The following is a 20403-nucleotide window of genomic DNA, read 5'->3' on the forward strand; positions in this document are numbered from 1 at the left end:
AATGAAAAAAAGGAAAAAGATGTTGCTAGTAATAAGAACCGACTGAGTCCATTCTAACATGTTTTGTTTTGAATTGTGAAGAAAGTTGAGTTGGTCGGTTTGTTCAGAGGGTTCAACAAGAGTCTACTGTGCCGGGAAAAAATAGAATACTGAAATAGCAAATGACCAGAGTGTGTCAAGCATGGGCCAGTAGGCAAGGACAGCCTCGTCATGAGTCACAATTTGCGACACAACAAGAGCAGTACCACTCTCCTAAGTACCACCCGTACTCGTTTGATCTTCCTGCAAAGATTGAAGAGCCTGCCCGAAAGATGGTACAAGAAGAAATGACCCAAAGAGTGAAAAACTTAGAACAATGGTTGAAAAACAGGCAAGGGTTGTCTGGTCAAAAGAGTGTTGCCTTCAAAGATCTATGTATGTTCCCCGATGTCCACTTGCCGCCTGGTTTCAAGACTCCCAAATTTGAAAAGTACGATGGACATGGAGATCCCATTGCCCACCTGAAAAGGTATTGCAATCAACTGAGAGGTGCGGGAAGAAATGAAGAATTGTTGATGGCTTATTTTGTGGAAAGCCTTATGGGAGTAGCTTCCGAATGGTTTATGGATCAAGACACGTCTCGCTGGTATGTCTGGGACGACATGGCACAATCATTTGTCAAACAGTTCCAATACAGCGTCGACATTGCCCCAGACCGCATTTCCCTTTCAAACCTGAAAAAGAAACCAAGTGAAAGTTTCAGGGAATATGCCATTAAATGGAGAGAGCAAGCAGCTCGAGTTAAGCCACCCATGGATGACCACGAGCTAATAACTGTCTTCCTTCAAGCGCAAGAGCCAGATTACTTTCAGAACATGATGTCCGCAGTTGGCAAATCCTTCTCGGAAGCAATCAAAATGGGAGAAATAATAGAGAATGGTCTTAAGACAGGAAAAATTATGAGTCAAGCAGTTTTTAAAGCTGCAACTCACGCTGTCCGGGTTGAGTCTGATAATTTTTGCGACACAAATGAGAAGATTGAAGAAATCATGATGACATCAGGGTCAAGAAGAGGTCCTAGGAGAACATCTCGAAGGTATGAGCAGCCTCCTAAAGTTATCTATGAATCCCCTGAGCAATATTATCCCCCTCAGAACCCACAACACTCTATTGTTCCACCTCAGTATGTTGCCCGGCCACCAAAACGCCCCAGAAGGCGAGCACGAGCGTCACAAAATCTCCATAAGCCTCCACATAACTTTCAGGTGCCCTATAACCCACATCCAAGCCAGAAGTATAAAGGGGAACGAAGGTTGAAAGATAATTTTACACCAATAGGAGAGTCCTATGAAAGCTTATTTGAGAGGTTAAAGCATCACGACATGATTGCATCTATTCCTCCAAATCATCTGGACACACGTGCAAGAAGCTTTGACCCTTCTAAAAGGTGTGAATACCATTCCAATGCCCAGGGGCACAATGTTGAAAGTTGTCGGGATTTGAAAAAAGAAATAGAAAGGATGATCCAGGAAAATCTGATTGTGATCCAAGGTAATGACACCCAGAATATCGCACAGAATCCTTTACCTGCACATCATGATGCACACTTTATGGGGAGGATGCCTGGTAACATGGGATTTTAGAGTCATCCCGGAAAGCCGCTAACTGATGATAATGATATCGAAGTTGGAAATGGTCTGGACAATACTGCAAAGCTCAGTGGCTAAAGATGCCAACTTTGATAAAATGGGAGGACGCTCCGTTCCTTGGTTAGCAAGAGAGAAGCTTGTGGTGGCTTATTTTGTTGTCATTTCTGTTGTCCGGATTATTCTTAGGGTTGTAATCCGAATATTGTCTTGTGTCAAACCTTCTTATCTTTCCATTTTGTCATATCAGTTTGTTTAAGTTTTGTCAAGGCTGTGTTAGGATTTTATTCTGCTTGTTTTGTTTGTTTTATTATTCAAACCATTTCGCCAGTAGTCTAATACAAAAGCCGGTCTTTTATTATTTCCAGTCATCTTTTTATTTAGTCCTTTTGTCATTTTCGTTCAATGCCGATTCTAGGGACATGACATGCGCACACAGTTTGGGCCTAGTCTATAAAGTTAATCATAAAACCCTGGGAAGGTGATCAAAGCATTTAAAGGAAATAAGAACGGTTTGAGATTATTTGAAGCCCGAGTCATGTGGAACTGGGGCAAGTAAAACATAAAGAAAACCGTTAAATGCAAGATTCGCCAAATTGGCATGAGGGTCGTGCATGAGAGTGAGAGTGTCGCCCAGCAGTGCTTTAGAAATGACAAATGAAAAAGCAAGTGTTTAACATAATTGTCAAGTCCAGCACCATCGGAAGAGACTATAAATCTATGTTCAATTGTGTTGTTTGCACTTGGCATGTTTTGAAGACTGGAATGACGAAGGCATTTTGTTCTGCTACCTAAACACTTTATCCTTCGTTACCCCTTTTGAGCCTTATTTATTTTCTTTCATACCCCTCGTTCGGAATCAATAGCAACGACTAGGAAATACGAGCCTGGAAGGTAAAGCAAAAATCAAGAAAAAAAAAACGAAAAAAGAAAAAAAAAAGAAAAAAGAAAAATGATAAAAAAAACAAAAGAAAGTCAGAAGAAAACAGAGGAATTGGGAACTACGTTTGACCTGATTCCTCAAAGAGGATACGTAGGCGCTTCACGGCTCAGTCATAGGGTGCATAGTGCGCATAATGTGCATGGTATGCATGGTGTAATAAATAAATAAATAAAAAAAATTTAAATAAATAATCCCCAAGCAAGAAACTGGGGCAAGGGTTGCGCTCGTGGTAAGCAAAATTGGTTCCGAATGTTGTAATTTTTAACCCCAAATTTATTTTGTTTTTGAGCCTTTAATACCCTTTCTTTCTAGCCTATCCAAAAACCCACATTACGGTCCAAAGAAAGACCTTCTGACCAGTCTGCAAAAGATGCCAAATCAGACAAATGAGAGTCTTACCGGTGAACATAACACTCTGTTCCACAACAGAAAAGACTCTAATCTCCAGCAGAGAGAGTCATACCGGCAACACTCCAAATCCCCAGCTGAAAAGTGATACAAATGAGAGAGTCTTATCGGTGAAAACCTTCACAGGCACCATAAGGCGATGAAAGCTGAGAGACAAACCAAAAATGAGAGAGACTTGATAGTGAAAACCCTTTGGGCACTACAAGTCGAATAGGATTGAGAATCAGATGGGGAATTGCCAATTGAAGATCTTGAAAGATGATTGACGGTGGAGGATAGGCCACATGTGCATGTCATGACCATTAGAGTCGGTGTCTGCGTTTGATAGGTTTTTGTTTATAGTTTCTTTTGTTAAAGAGTCATCTTTTTCCTTTGTCCTTTTATTCTGTTCCCTTTTATCTTTTCCTTTCATAGAAATTTCCCCAGTAGAGTCTGTTTGGTCAGAACCAGTGGGAAATGACTTCAAAATAGGCCATCAGCTTTCCAAGATAAGATCTGACTAATACATCCAAGTGATATAGTCAGGAAGGAACAAGCGCGAGGCCAATGTCAAGAAAGATATCCCCAGCAAAAGGGAATTGACAAAGGGATCGATGAGTGTCAAGAGGGATATCCTTGCCGAAATCAGAGGTTATTAAAACCTCAAGGCCAAGGCCCGTGGACAAAATAAGGAGAGCAATAAGCATGGCTTGGAAAATTCATGCGAGACTAAAAGGTCGGAAAAATGCAAGTCTCCGAGCCATGGCACGAAAGAAGAGGGATACCCCCAGCAAAAAAGGATTATCCCCAGCAAATAATATCATCCCTTGTGGAATGCAGAGCAAGGAAGGAAAAAGGGAAAAGTCGTCCCAGTGGAGTATCACAACCAACTACCACGCTTTAAGCTAACAAATTTTGTTTTGAAACAGGTAAAAGAAATGGCATTGATGACAGAAATGCATGCCATAAGGGAGACTGTAAAACTGGGGCAGAAAATTTTCCTTTCATTTGGAAAATTTTCTGGAAGTCAGGTACCCATTTGAGGAAGAATAAAAAATAACACCAGTCTCAAGGGAAGTGGTCTTTGAACCAGTGTTGCCCCATTATAATAAGTTTCCAATGGAGGAAATTGATCCCCAGCAGACAGAACAAAGGGATGACATTTGTGCTCAGAAAAACAAAAGCCATTATCATCCCTAGGAGCTTCCAGAAGAATGAAGCATCGATTTGAAGGGATAAAATTCCCCAGCAACGTTATCCTCAACGACGTTATCCCAAGAAGATAACACTTTTATCCCCAGCAGTGTTGAGAGAAAATAAATTTTGAAAAAAAAGAGAGAAAAAAAATTTGAATTTGAAGGAGGGGAAGAAAGAAAACTACCACAGTGGTATTATCCCCAGCAAGCAAGAACAAAGCAGCGCGAAGGAAGGAGAAAAGAAAAGAAGGAATTACGAAGGTAAGTTTCTCAAATCATTGATCTTTACATTTTTTTCCTAGGATAAAAGTCCTAGTCTGATGAATTTCCCTCCCGATACAATCTTGGTCCGATGAAATTTTCTCCCAAGATAAGATAAAATCTTAGTCGGATGAATCTTTCTCCTAAGATCACAACAAAATAGACCTAGTCTGACGATTTATCTCCTAGAGTCAAAATCTTGGTCTGATGAAATTGTTCTCCCAAGATAAAATCTTAGTCGGATGAATCTTTCTCCTAAGATCACAACAAAATGGACCTAGTCTGACGATTTATCTCCTAGAGTCAAAATCTTGGTCTGATGAAATTGTTCTCCCAAGATAAAATCTTAGTCGGATGAATCTTTCTCCTAAGATCACAACAAAATGGACCTAGTCTGACGATTTATCTCCTAGAGTCAAAATCTTGGTCTGATGAAATTGTTCTCCCAAGATAAAATCTTAGTCGGATGAATCTTTCTCCTAAGATCACAACAAATGGACCTAGTCTGACGATTTATCTCCTAGAGTCAAAATCTTGGTCTGATGAAATTGTTCTCCCAAGATAAAATCTTAGTCGGATGAATCTTTCTCCTAAGATCACAACAAAATGGACCTAGTCTGACGATTTATCTCCTAGAGTCAAAATCTTGGTCTGATGAAATTGTTCTCCCAAGATAAAATCTTAGTCGGATGAATCTTTCTCCTAAGATCACAACAAAATGGACCTAGTCTGACGATTTATCTCCTAGAGTCAAAATCTTGGTCTGATGAAATTGTTCTCCCAAGATAAAATCTTAGTCGGATGAATCTTTCTCCTAAGATCACAACAAAATGGACCTAGTCTGACGATTTATCTCCTAGAGTCAAAATCTTGGTCTGATGAAATTTTTCTCCCAAGATAAGATATCAAATCTTAGTCAGATGAATCTTTCTCCTAAGATCACAACAAAATGTACCTAGTCTGACGATTTATCTCCTAGAGTCAAAATCTTGGTCTGATGAAATTTTTCTCCCAAGATAAGATATCAAATCTTAGTCAGATGAATCTTTCTCCTAAGATCACAAAAGGCGTTTTAAAAAGATGTTGAAATCTTGCCAACCTAAAGAAAGGAATGACGATGTATGGTTTGAAGTCAGGAGCCCGCCTGAAGAGAGGAATGGCGATTATTTTCAAAGTTGTTGTTGAAGTCAGGAGCCCGCCTGAAGAGAGGAATGGCGTTTACATTTCAAGTGTTGAAGTTGGGAGCCCGCCTATAATAACAGAGGAATACATTCAGTCTTTACTTTTCAAGTGTTGAAGTTGGGAGCCCGCCCATAATAACAGAGGCATACATTCAGTCTTTATATTTCAAGCATTGAAGTTGGGAGCCCGCCCAAATAACAGAGGCATACATTTCAGTCTTTAATTTTCAAGTGTTGAAATTGGGAGCCCGCCCAGATAACAGAGGCATACATTTCAAGTCTTTAATTTTCAAGTATTGAAGTTGGGAGCCCGCCCAGATAACAGAGGCATACATTTCAAGATCAAGTCAGAGGACAATAAAACAGAGGGTTACAATAGGAATCCCCAGCAGGAAACAATAAAATTCCCCGGCACCGGGAAACAGAAGGTTGCAACAAGAGGTCACAGTACAAACTCAAGTACATGTGTCAAAAGAAGAAAAGCACCGGAAGAAATGCAAGCAGACAAGGAAGCAAGGCAACAAAAACAAATTGTACTCTAGCCTAGCTTCTTGTTTTCTTTTAAGCATGGTGTAACAAGGAGATCGGTAAGCAGTGGTAATAGCATGCAACAACAGTAACAATGCAGTCCCACGGTAGTCCCAGCTACCAAAATTTCCCGAACTACATTGACCTGATTCCTGTTTAGCCCAGGATATGTAGGAAACCTTTGAAGCAAAGGTTCGGTCAAATCTTTTTCAAAAAATGCTTCAACGGAGTACTCGGATGGGCAAAAATCGCTCGCTTTATCTTTGCACGAAAACCCTTCGTGTCTCCGGGCAAAGAGGGGCAGCTGTAAGCACGTGATTTTTGCCCTATATGAGAATTACTCCCAAAAAATTCAAAAATAAAATGATTTTTCTTTGGTGTGCAATTTTGTGATATTTTGTGTAACTATTTGTATGTTTGTCTGTGCATGTTTATTTGTTAAATTATTAAAAATACAAAAATATATTGCATTTTGCATGTAGGATTTAATTATACAATTGTTAGTAATTAAATTTGTTTTACAAAAATTAAAAATTACAAAAATAGGCATCGTTTGCATTTTTAGCATTTAATGTCCAAATATACAATTTTATGCTTAATTATTATTTAATTGTGCGTTAATTATTATTGGGAGTTAATTTGCGCTTTTATAACTTAATTTAGTTCTTAATAATAGTTTAAGTATTTTTATAATTTAGTTTTAGAGAAATAAAAGAAGAAAAGAGAGCGAAAATATAAAGAAAGTCGGAATTGAGCCTCTTCTTCAAATTCAAGCCACAAGCCCAAAAAATGGCCCAATCTTCCCTACGACCCAGTCCATTTCGAACTGGGTCGACCCAGTCCATAACCCAAAAGACCCAAACCCCCTTTGTCTTTCATTTTTTTTTGCAAAACAAAAACAAAACAAAAAAGAAAAGAAGAAGAAGAAAACCCTAAGAAATCCATCCGCCCCCTCCTATCTTCTTCTTCTTCCTCAAGCTTCCCCAAGCTCCTCCCATGGCAGACCTTTCCCCTCACACCCCTGCCCCCCTCACGTCAACACACACACAACACAACCACTCTCACCCCCACGACATCCCCTCGCTGCCATGGCTGCGTTTTTCAAGTTCGTCGAGCAACTTTTGCGCCACCATTGTTGCCCGTAGTTGCTTCTCCTCCTGCTGTTGCGTTTTCTTCTTCTCTGACACTGCTGCTGCTGCGTTTTTCATCCTTCATGTTGCTGCTGCGTCGTCCAAACAAACCACCACAACTGCTGCCCGCCGCGTCCAGCCATGGACGAGCTTCATCGAGCTCGAACTCGAGCTCCCATGGCTGCCGTTGCATCTTCTCTGACATTGCTGCTGCTATCACTGCTTGGACGCCACTGCTGGGACGCCACTGCTAGGTCGCCGCTACTGTATGATCGCTGCTGCTGCCCGCCATGGACGTTGCTTTCCGCTGCTGCGTCCGGCTACTATTATCACCAAACAGACCCCGTTTATTCAAGCTTTGTTTGAGTTGTCCGTGTCCGTTCGAGTTCATCGTTGCTCATTTCCGGTTAGTAGATTTTGAGTCTTATTTTGTCCGTATTTTGTTTGATATTTTCCGGATCCAAAATCGTTAAAGAATTCAATTCTTGTTTTGTTCGTTGTTCATCGTTGAAATCATTTTTCTAGTTTGTTCATGTTCATGTGCTTTGTTAAAATTAATTTTCAGATTTCAAAATAGAAGTTTAATTAGTTGTTTTCATGTTTATTTCATGTTTGTATTATTGTTTAAGTGAATATTTGTTAGTTTAATATTAGTTAGATACAAATTGAAGTTTAATTAATTGTTTCTTCAATTTGTTTCATGTATTTTATGTATTTTCCGGAAATTGTTAATATTGTTAAGTTCAAGTTTAAATTCATAATTGTTTCTTCTTAGGTTTTGTTTTGTCATTTGCCTAAAAGAATTTAGTTGTAATAAGGGAAGTATGTTGGTTTTAATCATTTGAATCCGTCGTTTTTATTTTTAGATTTAATTCATGTTCATATTATGTTTGTTTGATCTTGAATCCGAAATGTGTATAGTTTGATTTCTTGTTTACCATTTATGATTATTTCTTGAATTGGTCTCATAATCTTGTTTAAAGTTTAATATAAGAATTGTTTGTTGTAATGTTGTTAGAGTTGATTTTAAGTTCAATATGATTGAATTTAGAAATCTAAATATACTTGTTTGTTGTTGTTGTTGAATCCGAAAATAGGATTGTTTGTTGCTAAAATATTGTTCAATCAAATTTTAGTTGTTCTTTGTTGTTCAATTTGTGTTCATGTGATTTGTTGTTGAAATGTTGAAGAAATCATGTTCATGTGATTTGTTGTTGAAATGTTGAAGAAATCATGTTCATGAAATTTGTTGTTTGAACATTGTTAGAAATTAATCATATTGTCTATATTTTGGTTAAGTTTGATTAATTGATGTGTTATAGCTGATGGGTAATTTGGTAAATTTGTAGTACGTTCAGGGGTAGTTTGGTAATTTCAGTAAGGTCGGAGGGGGTAGTTTAGGAATTGTACATTTTGTAATTGTTTATATGAAGCATGGGGGACAAAATAAAATGGGGTGGGTTGTGATATGGTTATTTAATATAAAGGGGGGACAAGACAATATTTAAAGGGGGAATCTTGCATTATTTTATGTTAGGCATGAGGGACAAAATGAAATGGGGTGGTGTGATATGTTTATTTAATGTAATGAGGATGAGTGGGAAGATAATAGGTTGGGTAGAGAAAAAGTATTGATTTAATTGATTAAAAGATTTATGGGATGAGATTATATATATGAAGTCTTGAACACAAGACAGAGAACACACAGACAGAGAGATATACGAGATAAGAAAAAATACACAGATAAGAGAAACGAATCTGAGAAGAAAAAAAGAAGAGAGAAAAAAGGGCTAAACATTTAAGAGAGAGAAAAATTCCGAAAAATATTTAAGCTTTCAAAATAAAAATAAAAGCTAAAAAATCTACTGCTTTCTTTCTTTGTTTGAAATTAGTATTAATGGTTGTTGTTTCATTTAAAGCTTAAAGCTTTTGTTTTTGGGATTACTACTCCACCGGTCTGTTACTGGGTTGTTACTGTTGCTGGGCAGTTGTTGCTATTGTACTGTTATTATTGCTGCTGATTCTCATCATCATTTTCTTTTGCTTCCAATATCAGGTACATATCTGTAAATTCATGTCATGAAAAGCTTCAACATGGCAAGTAAATGAAGTTTGGAATTATAAGGATGTCTTCTACTCATTTAAATTTTATTAGTTTAAGTTTCAGTTTTGTTTTAATTGGTTAGTATAGTATTATACTTGACATGATAAACTGTTAACTAATTAACCTTCTGGAGTAGTAAATTCCACGATAATCTTATATGTTTTGAGGACTAGTGATGACATTTACTGTTTGAATTGATAGGGAACATTGCAGAAAATTGGCCATTAATTAAATCTTGTGATATTGTTAGCTAAGTAAAGAATAGTACGGAAATACCCAGAAATTACATTACTAGCTTATTTTGTCAAATATCCAATTTTGTTTAAGGCTAGATGATGTCGTCTTATTAAATCAATTGGTAGATTAATTCTCTTTATTAATAACAAATGGCGTAGTTAAATCAACTCATTTCTTTTAATGTATGAAATAATGTCGATGATTTTTTTTTACAAAATATAGAGTTAGTGTTTGCAAATATTCGCATAGGCAGAGAATAAGAATTGGTTTATTTATCTCAAACTCAATCTTCGTAATCAAAAATCAACTAAATAATTATAACTTTGGACTAAAACAAATACATGAGAAGGACATGGGATTTATAAACAAATCGTGGCATTTTATGTAAAAGATATATAGAAGAAGAGTTCGCCTTAAATGAAACAATGAAGATTCTGCAGAAACTATTAATTTGTTTATCATTTTAAGTTCTTTCCCAATTTTATACACCATTCGATTTATGGACATCCAAATGTTGTATCCACAAAAAATGTTAGTTTTAGATACATATTGTCTGTTTTCTTCTTCACGCCATTAATTCTTTAAAATTTGAGATATATGATTCATATGTGTAAAATAAGGCTCGCGGTCAACACGTAATAACAATTTGTAGAGAACCTTATCAAGAATATTTTTGTGATTAGGGATACGTTCGCGTAACCTGATTATATTTCTAAAAGCAATTCGGATTATGCGTTCGCGCAACTTCGATCGAATATTTAATAAAAGGGATTCCTCGGAGAATATCATTATTAATTTCATAAAACCCCGAGATGTGAGGTTCACTACTTAATTATACAAAAAGGGCGAATGTTTTTGATTTTATTTAAGCACAATTTCGAAAATAATTGTTTTAATAAATATATTATCTATATTATCGTGTACACGTGCGCGTGACACAACTCCGCATGTTTTTAAAAAAATATAATTTATAACACGAATATACGTACGCGTGATTCGATTCAAAGAAGGGTCTTTAAATATAAATAGAAGCGGTAACAATAAAATCATGCAATAAAAATGTATTTTACAAATCAAAATAATCAAGCCGAATATAACAGTTGAGCGACCGTGCTAGAACCACGGAACTCGGGAATGCCTAACACCTTCTCCCGGGTTAACAGAATTCCTTATCCGGATTTCTGGTGCGCAGACTGTTAAATAGACAGAGTCATATTCTCCTCGATTCAGGGATTAAAACCGGTGACTTGGGACGCCTTAAAATTCTCAGGTGGCGACTCTGAAACAAACAAACAAATCCCGTTTCGACTGTTCTTTAATTGGAGAAAACTCCCTTGCACCCTCGCGGGGGCGGAAAAAGGAGGTGCGACAGTCTTGATGGAAGCTCTTAATGAGTTTGTACCATTCAATTTTCCCGCAATCATGATAGATCATATGCAAAAGGTGGCAAATTTTAAGGGTGGCAATCATGGGTTACCTTATGGCTTTCTCCTCACTCAAGTGTTCAGATTCTATAGGTTCCCTTGGGAAATCCTAGAGTGGGCACACGCAAGCAGACCTTCTCTAAGACCACTCTAGAAGAATGTGAATGTATAGAAAAAGTTGGTGGAAGCATCTCAACCATTTCTCAGCTAGTAAATGCTCAAAATACAGCCTCTGATGAAATAAGAAGGTTGAGGGTTCAAAATGCAATACTGGAAACTCAGCTTAGCCAAGCAACTAAGGGACCTGATTCTGTACATGAGGAGGTTGCCCGACTGAGAAAGGAAAACGAGATACTTACGGCTCAACTACTTGAAGAACAACTGGCTGCAAATGTTAGACTGGACCTGGTTCTCAAAACCGTTGTTGTCTCTTCCTCCAAGCCTCTTTCCTTTAGTGCTCCCTAGGATCCTCCCTAGTGTCAAGCTATTTTTGCTCCAATTTCCTATGGCTGCTGTTTTACTTGTGTTTACTTGTTTTTGTGATGGCATGTTGAACTTAACCATTACTGTTCATGTATTGCTCAGTCCAATCTAAACATTAATAAAACAGCTCCCATTTTTTTGCATGTACAATATTGTGCTCCTCCGGCTTCTCTTTTCTATCATGTTGTGTGCATATATGTGGCATGAGCTAGCTGTGTTAGACTTCTTTATGCTTATTATCTGCTTGTGCTCTTCGACATACTTGTTCTTTTTAATGATGCCAAAAGGGGGAAAAAGAAGCGAATGATGTTGTTGGGGGGTAATATTATGCCTGTGATCAAAAAAGGGGGGGGGGGGTCTGAGATTGAGGGGGAACAAAAAATGCCAAGGAGGGAGATCTAAGATTAAGGGGGAACTGGTATCACATCTGGTTAATTCTGATCCAAACAACTGCTTTCTATGCCTAAGTTTGTCATCATCAAAAAGAGGGAAATTGATGGGTTTTCAGTGTCTTAGCCTTATGCTTCCTATGTTTTGATGATCTAACAAACTTATTGTGAAGAACCAGATAGAGAATCTGTTCCACAGGATACATTTCATATGAACTTGTCAGCAAATGGACGAATGACCATAAAGAGAAACACAACAAGGACCTGGTGACCTGGTCCCTTAGGGTTCTCTGATAGAATTACAGGTCAAGTGCACAACTGGAACATAGCAGAAGAAAGTGACAATCGGGAAACTGTTACAGAAGAGGAACACAACCAGGACCTGGTCCGTTGGGGTGTCTTGACATAAGTACAAAGTCACTATCCAGCTGGAACGCAACTGCCCAACAATGTCTGTGCAAATAGTGCAACAGTCACTTCTCACTGGGGAGAAGTACACCAAGAGTTGACATCACTATCTATTGCGATATCATTTGAGATAAAACAACCTGGTGCAAGACACACCATCACTTGTGCATTCAGTGATATTCTTTCAAGAAGAAAAAGCATTCATCCGGCATTGAAGTCACTGGTGTGTCAAGAACAAGAAGATAACTCCACTAAGGATCAGTTTCTAAACAAGTGTTATGTATATCCATAGTTGAGTTGTAATCTTGTTAATTGTTCTACATTGTAATTCCTAGTTTTCTTTCTCAGAAGCGTTGTCTTATGAACAAACCAAATTCGTAAACATTAGAGTTTATGTTGTGACTAGGAATAGTCATAAGTTAAATCCTCTATAACTAGGAGAGTTAGAGAGTGGCTTGTAGTGGTTTCATCATAAGTTAGTTTGAAGTCTTTGCAATAGGGTGTTTGCAAAATGACTTGTAATAGGTAGATTACAAGTTAGTTGAGTTAAAAGCCTACAAGAGTAGGTCGTGGTTTTTTGATCCCCTTGTGTGGGATTTTTCCACGTAGAAAATCTCTTGCCTTCTCTACATTCAGTCTTTACTGCATTCTACGTATCAGTCTCATAGAGGACCAGGTACTCTACAGTTTGGTGGACTTATATAAGCTATCAAACCCCTTATCATGGAGTTTCTGAAGCTGCTCCACCAACTCTTTTAACTCCGCTGGTGACATACGACACATCCGGAAAAATACCTCACTATCGGAACTAAATGAATGATAGGAGTCTCTGCACTAACATCCCTCACGAAGACCAAATAAGAAAGACAACCCTTCCCAACCATTAGCTGGGTCTTCAAAAATGGAATCACTCTACTGGGAACATAACCCATCGAACCTCGCCACTCAATCCGTAGCATCCCCGGCATAGCCAACATCGCCATCTTAGCGTTATAGTCCAGAATAGCATGACATGGAGACAACCAATCCATAGCCAATATAAAATCAAAACCCACCATGTTAAGCAACAACGAATCCACTCGACCTCCAAACCCCCGATAGTCACCACACAAGGCCGATACACGCGACCCACAGACACAACATAACCTGTTTATGAAAACTCCAAATCTCTAAATCCATATAGCACATGAATCACCATATCCGATCCCAATCCTACCGTCCGAATATATAACACACCTCTAATACCCAATCATTCCACGAGGGGTACTCCTATAATTCTTTTGTGCTACCAAACAAACTTGAATATCAACAGTCGATCCAACAAGAAAGTGCCGTAATACCAATGATGTATTATTAACTCAATCACATTGCCCGTTCTGAGATGCATGCCCTCATCAATCCATACCAATTAGCAATATCATTTACCTAATCATATGAAACTGCCTGTGCTGCCTAAGAATTTATGACCTTTCTTTCATAACCGAACTGTGACCTTTCACATGCCAATATCAACCCTACACAACATACCGTATATACCATGCCAACCTATGACAAATATGAGAACTTCATAATCCACTCTGAAGCCACAAGCAACTACGTACTTTACTAGCTAAGAGGTTTCCATTTGATCCAATCTAGAAAGAAATTGCTATACCTCACATGCTCCTCAATCCAGTAGAAATTATACATCTCTAACCATGGTAGAAACCATCAAAAATTCCCCGAATCCCATTTGCACAAAACCAAACCGTCAGAACTGAATCTTTCTAGCTCAACCAGGCCACACAAGCCACTAAAATAACCCAAGAGCATTGCCACGAAACACCTGTAGAAACTCATAACCTCATAAGCTCCCAAAGAACTAATCATATCCCTTACCATGCTGATCCGGCCTACTACCAAGCTGTTAGTTTGTAAGAGTCCACCAAACAGTAGAGTACCTGGTCCTCTATAAGGTTATTCTGAGAATGCTAATAAAAATATCATGTAAATGAGACATAGGATTTTTACGTGGAAAAATCCCAACTTAAGGGGACAAAAATCACGACCTACACCCTTCACTAACTTGTAAATACCTATTACAAGCTACTTTGTAATAACTCTATTACAAAGAATTTAACTCAACTAACTTGTGGTACTCTCACCACAAGCCACTTTGTCACTCTCTAGTTACAAAGACTTTAACTAACTTGTGATACTCTCACCACAAGCCACTTTGTCACTCTCTAGTTACAAAGACTTAAACTTATGACTAAACATAGTCACAACATAAACTCAGAGAGTTTACGGATTTTACAAGAAAGTTCCTAATCAACGCTTCTGGCTAAGTTATTTAGGAGATATAATAAGAACAATCAAAAAGTTACAACTCAACTAAGGACAACAAAATGCTAACTTTAGGAACTGGTTCATAGTAGCGTTTAACTTTGTTCTTCAAGCTCGTAAGAATTAATTTCTCTATTTTGCAAAAGGCTTGAATGAGAAACAGAAATGTTCAAGTGATGTTTTTATATAAACTCATTGTTGGTACACCTTGATGAAATCACTTGAAATGATGTAAGCACTTTAGTTTGTCAAGAAATAAGTGGGCACTAGAAACAGTGCAGTGCCGGCAGAAAAAATGCAGGTGGTCACGTCGGTTCCAGTTGTGTCCAATTGTCTTTGTACTACTATGAGGGAACAACAAGGGTATCAGGTCCTTGTTTGGTTTCCTATCTCCTGAGGTTATAGCAGTCCACATTTAGCTGGAATCTGTTAACTTGCAGTATAGTCCAGGTATGTCAGGTGCCCTATCTAGTTCTTGACATAGTTTTTTAGATCATCAAAACATAAGTTAAAGACATTGAAAACCTATCAATTTCCCCCTTTTTGATCATGACAAACTTAAATAGATAACGTGTATTTAGAGCAAGAAGAACCAGATAAAGTAACATGAACACATAAGTGTTCCCCCTGACTTTATGCCTTCCTTTTAGAAATATGTTTCTTTCTTTTTCATATATTCCCCCTTTTGGCATCATTAAAAAGACACAAGAAGATACACAACACAAAGAAGTCTAGCCGAGTTAACTCATGCCACATATGTTCACACAATATGATAGAGAAGAGAGTCATAAAATACAAGCAATGAGATAACAAAAGAGGATAGATTTGATATAGATAGCAAATTTTATATGCCTTAGCTTTTTAAGCAAAGGCAACATTGGACTGTTAAGACAGGAGCAGTATTGTTTCATCCCAACCACATCAAAAAAGAAAACAAAACATCTACCAAACAAAACAAAGAAAATTTAAAGGACATTTCCAGAAACTGGTCACTGAAGGGGTACTTAGGGGGCACTAGGAGTAGAGGGCTTGGAAGCTGCAACAAGTGTTTGGAGAACAAGGTCTATTTAGGCATTGACCGACTTTTTCTCATTGCGCAGTTCTACTTTCAGGTTCTCTACGTATGCCCTGAGATCAACATTCTCTTTTGTCAAACGAACTACTTCATCATTTGACGCTTGAACCCCTTGGTCCTACTGACCTTCTAGGATAGCATTCCTAGCCTTTAACTGACGAATCTCCTCAGTTGCACTATTCTGCGCATTAATGAGCTATGAGATGGTTGATGTACTTCCTACTCCCCCATTCTTTTCTATGAACTCGCATTCTTCCAGTGTTGTATGTGAGAAGGTCTGCTTCTTAGTCCCCAACTTGCTCTGCCCCAGAGGCACCTCAAAGAACTTAAACACTCGCGTAAGCAAAAATCCATAGGGAAGGCCATGATTACTATCTTTGAAGGTGGCTACCTTTTGCATGTGTTCAATCATAATAGCAAGCAGGTTTACAAGAGTAAAGTTATCCAGTTGCTCCATCAAGAACAGGTCAGACTTAGAAGTCACGAACCTCCTCTCAGCATGAGGCAGTAGAACTTTGTTGACAAGCAGCTGATAGACAGGGAGTAATGCCTTCTTATGGATCTGGTCCCCCTTTTGGTTTACATTGACTTTTACCACGGCATTTCTGAAGTTAAACTGACACACATCCTTTACACTAGACACACCAACTATAGGAACTTTATGAATTTCTCCAAGCAACTTAACAACGAACACTATATCTACTCCATTCACCAAAGCACAAATGTGGTCGGTCTCAACGGGAAAGAGGCTAGCAAAGAAGCTTTGTACCTCATCCTCATATGCCTTAGGTGCATCTATTTTGAATAGATGCCCCCATCATTGAAACTCAACCATTTCAAGAATTTGTCGCATACTAGCCATCTCAGAGATTGCTGGGTCAAACGTTCGACCCAGCAAAACCCTTTGGTGCTTCAGGCATTCTGAACCAAGGCTGACTTCACTTCTCATCCTCTTCATAGAACCAGGTTCCTCAACAATTTCAGACTTTCGTTTGCCGGACTTCCCACCACTTGATTTCTCTTTTCCCTTGGACTTGACTAATACATTCTCATCAAACATCGAGAACTCACTCACAACATCTTTCAACTAGGAGCTATAGGTTGAACCCTTCTCTACTGAAGCATGTTGCTTCTTTTTCTGAGACCGTCTAACTAGTGAACCAGGTTCATCTTGTGTTTCCTCTTCCACCTCTACCACATGGATCGCCTTATCATATACAGGCACACTATCTTTAACCAGCTTCCTCCTTTGCTTCTTCCTACTTTTTCTGCTCTTTTGAACGGCAGAGTCGTAGGACACCTTAGCTTGCAACCTGGTAGTAGGTCGTTTGGTGGAAGACTAAGGAGTGGACACAACCTTCTGCTTAACTATGAACGCATCGAGAGACAGGTTATCTAGATCCTCCTCATCACTGGATCTTATCTCAAGAGCTTGAATGTCCAGAGGTGCAACATCAACTGCAGGAGCAGAACTGTCCTAGGAATGAAAACCCTGACCTGGGTCCTCCCGAGAGGGATCAGGTTCCTCATGTGAGAGCCCAGTAGCTTCTGCTAGTGCAACGTCCTCAACTAGCACTATAGCTCCTTCTTCCCCCACACCATATACCACGTTTTTCTGAGTGATTATCTCCTGAAGAACACCGTCAGCAGATACCACAAAGATGGTTACAACATTGTCTTTCTCAATTGGCACTACTGCTCCACAAAATCTGCAACAACGATAGCGGAACCCTCTGTGATCTCATGCCTTTGACTTTGTTCTCCACTTTGTCTTTGATTAGTGGGTATCTCATAAGATAGAGAGGACAAATCAGTATTTTTAGGGTTTTTTGAACTAGAAAGAGACATAGAATTTGGGTGAGCTGTGATTTTAGCAGGGGGAGTAGGAGTGGTTATAAAAGACTCCGAAGGGACAGAGGACTCCATACATTTTTCAGCAACAAGTATGACTGAGGTGGGGAGGTCGAAGTTTGTATCAGCTATGGAAAGTTGGAGTGAAGATGCTTTGGGGAGTTCTAGTGGAAGACTTATGGTTTGTGGAGAACAGATGGGGGTTTTATATAAAATGGATAAATATGAAGAGAGAGATAGGGACCGGTTTCGAAATGGCGATTGGGCATGGAGAAGTGCAACATTTCAGAGGGAGATGGAATGATTTGAAGTGAAGATACGTGACAGCAGAGTCTGAAAAGTTGGATGACATGGCAGTTGTGTTTTGTACCCTTTTTAAGACGTGTATTAAAAAATGCATAGAACTACTAGCCTTTGGTACAAGAACCAGGTTCTTGACCTGTTATTTGAAAGCATCAATCTTCTTTAATCATCCATGCACTGTATCTACAGCTTCTATACTCATCATGCATATTTTCCTGCAATGGTATTGAAGTGAGTTAGACATGGCCAGAAAACACTTTTAGCCAGTTTTCCTGGAAGGTGATTTTCATTGCCAAAAAATGAGGAATCAGGTTCTTAATTGGGCTTTAAAAGCCCCAACTTCACTATATTTCTTTCAAAGTGTTCCCTACTTAATGCCTTGGTGAAGATATCTACAATTTGGTCTTCTGTGCTACAAAACTTCATACATATCAACCCTTTCTCCACATTGTCCCTCAGAAAGTGATGCCTCACATCAATATGCTTGGTCCTTTTGTATTGAACTGGATTCTTGGCCATGTTGAGTGCACTAGTATTATCACATAGAAGGGGCACACTCTCAGTGAGTACCCCAAAGTCCTACATTTGCTGCTTAATCCATAGAAGTTGAGCACAACAGGATGCTGCGGCTACATATTCTGCTTCAGCTGTTGAAAGAGCCACTGAGTTTTGCTTCCTTGTGCCCCAAGAGATGAGACATGAACCTAGGAAGTGAGCCATTCCGGAAGTGCTTTTCCTATCTACAAGATAACATGCATAGTCTGCATCAGCATATCCAATGAGATTAAAACTGTCACCTGAGGGATAATAAAGAACCAGGTCCTGTGTTCCTTTAAGATATCTCAGAATTCTTTTGGCAGCCTTCAAATGAGATTCTTTGGGATTTGATTGAAACCTTGCGCATAGCCCCACACTGAAAACAATATCAGGTCTAGTGGCAGCGAGATAGAGAAGAGACCCAATGATGTCTCTATACATGGTTTGATTCACAGTAGGCCCAATTTCATCCATGTCAATTCGAGTGGCTATAGCGATGGGAGTGTCTATCACCTTTGATGCTTCTATGTCAAACCTCTTCAAGAGCTCCTTGATGTATTTTTGCTGACAAATGAATGTACCCTTTGTGGACTATTATACTTGAAGACCCAAGAAGAAATTCAGTTCCCCCATCATACTCATTTCAAACTCGCTTCCCATGAGTTTTGCAAATTCTTCACATAGAGAATCAGTTGTTGCCCCAAAAATGATATCATCAACATAGACCTGAACAATGAGCAGGTTGCTTCCCCGTTTCTTTAGGAACAGGGTGTTGTCAATTTTCCCTCGTTTAAAACCATTTTCCAAGAGGAACTTTGATAGCCTTTCATACCGGGATCGAGGAGCCTACTTCAAACCATACAGTGCTTTGTCCAGTTTAAACACATATTCAGGGTGTTCATGACGTTCAAACCCTGGAGGTTGATTTACATAGACTTCTTCTTTAAGAAGTCCATTCAGAAATGCACTTTTGACATCCATTTGGAACAAGGTAAATTCCATATGAGATGCAAAAGCGATTAGAATTCTAATAACTTCCATGCAAGTGACCAGAGCAAACGTTTTATCATAGTCAATCCCTTCCTCCTGATTGTAGCCTTGAACCACTAGCCTGGCCTTATTTCTTGTGGTATTTTCGTGTTCATCAAGCTTGTTCCTGAATACCCACCTGGTTCCTATAATGGTTTGATCTGAGGGTCTGGGTACCAGGTGTCAGACATTGTTCCTTTCAAACTGATGTAACTCTTCTTGCATTGAGATAATCCAATCTGCATTTGTCATGGCTTCCTTGATATTCTTAGGTTCTATTTGGGAGATAAAGGCTGAGAAGACGAGTGAGTTTCTGGCTTTTGACCTGGTTTGTACTCCAGAATCTAGAGGGGTAATTATGTTGTCAAGAGGATGTGAGCTTTTGTATCTCTAGTTAGAAGTTTGAGGTTCATTGATAGAGAATGTGGGTACATTTGACTGGTTTTCCTGTGTTATTCTCTTATGTGCTAGTGGAGTACCCTGAACTGCATCAACCGCTCTTTCTTCAGCTTCAGTAGTTGTAATTGAATTACCTGGTTCCATTGAAGATGAGGCAGCATTGTCTTCACTCAGTTCTTTTATTTGGATCATCATATCTTTCTTTCCATTTGTCATGTCAATGACTTCAACAAGGACTAGTAAGGGTTCTCCATCTTGATCTTCTTCAGCACTCTTCTCACGGGATGGATAAGACTCATCAAAAATTGCATGAACACTTTCCTCAACACATTTAGTTCACTTATTGTATATTTTGTATGCTTTGCTTTGAGAAGAGTAGCCCAGAAATATTCCTTCATAACTCTTGGCATCAAATTTACCAAGCTGATCCTTTCCATTATTAAGAACATAACATTTGCACCCAAATATTCTTAGGTGAGTCAGCTTGGGTTTCCTTCCATTCAACAACTCATATGGGCTTTTGTTCAGGAGTGATCTGATCATGCAACTGTTCACCAAGTAGCAGGCAGTGTTGACCACTTCATCCCA

Source organism: Nicotiana sylvestris, chromosome 4 (genome assembly GCF_000393655.2).
Source record: "Nicotiana sylvestris chromosome 4, ASM39365v2, whole genome shotgun sequence".
NCBI classification, from domain to species: Eukaryota; Viridiplantae; Streptophyta; class Magnoliopsida; order Solanales; family Solanaceae; genus Nicotiana; species Nicotiana sylvestris.